At 32.7% G+C, this 3,311-nt stretch overlaps 1 long non-coding RNA gene across 1 annotated transcript; it reads right to left on the bottom strand.

The window, feature by feature from the left end:
• Positions 1 to 1,448: 1,448 nt before the first annotated feature.
• On the bottom strand, positions 1,449 to 2,499 carry LOC133777626 (uncharacterized). The gene is made up of 2 exons (XR_009868737.1): positions 2,141 to 2,499; positions 1,449 to 1,828 (listed from the first exon to the last, which is right to left on the bottom strand). It is a non-coding gene; the product is annotated as an uncharacterized LOC133777626 (long non-coding RNA).
• Between the last annotated feature and the right edge of the window lie 812 nt (positions 2,500 to 3,311).

Here is a 3,311-nt window from a genome sequence, read left to right on the forward strand (position 1 = left end):
AATTTTGAGATAGTCAAATACTAACCTTTATATATACATATAGAGAGAGAGACTTACTCGGTCAGTATAGCATATAGTCAACATATTTGTTTTTCTTTTTTTTAGACCTTTCAAAATAAAATAACAATAATAGTATATATATATAATATTTAAACTATATGCAACTAAATTTTATATAGAAATTAATGTATGCATATATAGTATTTTAAACTTTTATAAACCTTGTTTTCATGCTCTGCCAATCCATTTTTCTCTTCATCTTGCATGCTTGCTTTCAATACAGATCAAAAAGTAGTTATTGTAGCTACATTCCATAGAGTTTGACTCTTTTTATTCAAAAGAAATCCATACCCCAAATCCCATATGCTAAGTTACAGATAAAGACAGACTTTCTTATACACATCCTGAAAATACATGCAAAAATAATGCATATAGTTGATCAAGCTAGGCCTTCCTTGTGCATTTGTTTGGCTTTTTTTTTAATGCAAAGTGCTTCTCCTACATACAAAGCAAATTAGCCAGTACAATACCACACAATAAAATACCAGCAAAAAAGCAAGCAAAGGAAAGAAAAATAAATAACAAAAACAAGTCAAACCCTGACCAAAGGCCACCAAAAAGATGAAACAAAGGGAGAAGCAACACACTTCACCTCAAGAAACAAAAAACACAGGGAAAAAAAAGGAGAGAGCAAACCCAGTTAGATTTCAACAAATACATATGCACATATTAACAAACCATTAATATATATATATATATATCTGTATACACTCCAAGTCTGATAATCTTTTGCACAAGACAATATTCTTGATTTTTTTTCATTTCTTTCAAACACAAACGACAGCCACACCATAAATATATTCCTCTTTCCACCTCAATACAAGCTATGTCAGATTTAATTCTTTCACCAGACAAATTGTTCATATAAGAAGAAGAAGAAGACTATGGTCACTTGAAGAAGATGAGAAACTGTTTAATTACATTACTCCTTGCGGTGTTGGTTGCTGAAGTTCAATTCCTAAGCATGCAGATAAGTTATTAATATAATTACATAAATAGCTTGTTTTGCTAAATTAACTCATCATAATTAATTAATTGTGTTTTATTAAATTTTCACGTTTGCAGAGGTCGAAGAGTTTCAGATTAAGATGGCTATATTACTTGAGAGTTGAGACCTTATTTAAACAAAGGAATGTTTTCACAACAAGAAGATCTCATCATTAGTCTTCATGAAGTTCTAGGAAATAGGTAACGTACAAATACTATTATATATGCTATGGATTTTTTTTAATTAAATTATCCAAAATAATGGCAATTGGGTAATCATTAATATGATTTTTTATTTGTTCGGAATGGATCAAATTGCAGCATAATTACTTGGAGAAACAAATAATGAGATAAAAACTTATGGAATTCATGTTTGAAAAAGAAGCTAATGAAGCAAGGAGTTGAACCAACTACCCATAAACCATTACATAGTGGCAACAATACAACCATTACGGAAGGCAAAGATAAGAAAAATGCTACTACTACATATCTTATTATCAAGAACATAGCATGCACACATGTATATAGTTGCACTACAACTACTAGCAATCACATGTAAGTTACAGATTAAAGAAGGTGAAAAAGGAAAAGAACACACTGAACACACCCCTCACTATGGTTTTCTAAAATACTTTGTCAAACAGTTTCTGTCACCCAAACATTCACAATAATTATTTATATGGCACTTCTAAAAGTGAAGCACCTATACAAAAAAAAAAAAAAAAAAAAGGTAAAGGGCTAGCTTTCTCACATGACCTCTCCACCATTACTGAAAGAATGCCTGAGTCAATGAAAAAAAAGACAAAGTCACACTTACATACATACAAACCAAAACATAAATCATTCACTCAAAATACTAAATAATCACCTGCTCAACATATATAAATTTACAAGATTAAAGAGTCCATCATTTTCCATGGTAACCCCTTTCTCCAGTCACAAAACAAAAATAAAGAGGAAAATAGTCTCATCAAAGATTATAGTAAACACCACAATTTCAAAATTCAGATCATTTTTAGCAAACAAATAGAGTAAACAAATATTTATATATATATATATATATATAAGTATATATTCAAGCAAAGGGACATACCCAGCATTGCCCGTGCTCAACTTCCTCGACCTGGACAGCGGAGGCGGAACGCTAGCTCTTCACCTCGGCCAGCGGGGTGATGGGATCGAGGGAGGCGGCGTCCCCAGCAAGCAGAGGTGGCGCTCAACTTTAATTGACCCGCCAGAGGAGACGAGGATGAGCTGAATTCAATAGTTATTTATTCGGAAAGGCTAAAGGCGATAGTCGATTGTGCGCGAGGTGCAGTGAGAGGCTAGAGATCGGAGGCATGGAGGAATTTAGGGATTGAGAAAGAGAGAGACGAGGGATTTCAGGAAGAAAGAGTTAACAACAAAATAAGAAATAAAGTATTTAAATCAAATAGTGAAAAAAGGAAAATGAAAAAGTTGAAGGTTGGCGCCCAAATTTTTTTAGCATAATTTTTTATTTATTAGTGTTAGATTTTAAATTATTGGATTATGTTTTTTTTTGTCCAAATCACTGGTTTGAATACTGTTTTACGATAAATTTAATTTTGAATATTGTGTTTTATAAAATAGTTCAAATAGGCTCTTAAATTCAATTTTAATGAAGATAAAATTGAATATAACAATACAGCTGTCAGACAAAATGATTTTATTTTTGTTTTAAATTGTTAGTTTGGTGAATTATTTGTAATTTTAGCTTAGAAAACTTTAATCAAAATCAAGTTTAGGGTTCTGTTTACCGAGTTTTTCGGAAACGAATACAAACAAAATAATAAAAAGATAAGAACTGTAGAAGTGCAGAAATATAAATAGACAAATAGGTTTTTTACGTGGTTCAGGCGTTAACGAGCCTTAGTCCACGAGTCGATGTTATTATACTTGTAGAGAATTACAGTAAAATGGCTGGTGTACAAGAACCTCACAAACTCACAGTGTTTCTCTCGGGTTCTCTAGAAGAAGACGAAGCTAGAGAGATTTTGGCAGAGTTCTTGCTATGTAATCTCTTTTTTCCCCTCCTATTGCAAAATGAGGAGGTCTTTATAGCTAGAGTTTTGGATTAGGGTTTTACTCTGCCCCCCTGAGTCTTAATTACACCAGCCATAAATAGGGGATACAATTACCGTAGTCGCATCGCTACCAGGCTCTACGTGTGTATATTTACATGAAAATATGGGGAATGTAAAAAGGCAGCTGTCTTTTCCAGGCTGTCAGCGGAACAGTAGGCG

The sequence above is a fragment of the Humulus lupulus genome, chromosome 5 (assembly GCF_963169125.1).
Source record: "Humulus lupulus chromosome 5, drHumLupu1.1, whole genome shotgun sequence".
Taxonomy (NCBI): Eukaryota; Viridiplantae; Streptophyta; class Magnoliopsida; order Rosales; family Cannabaceae; genus Humulus; species Humulus lupulus.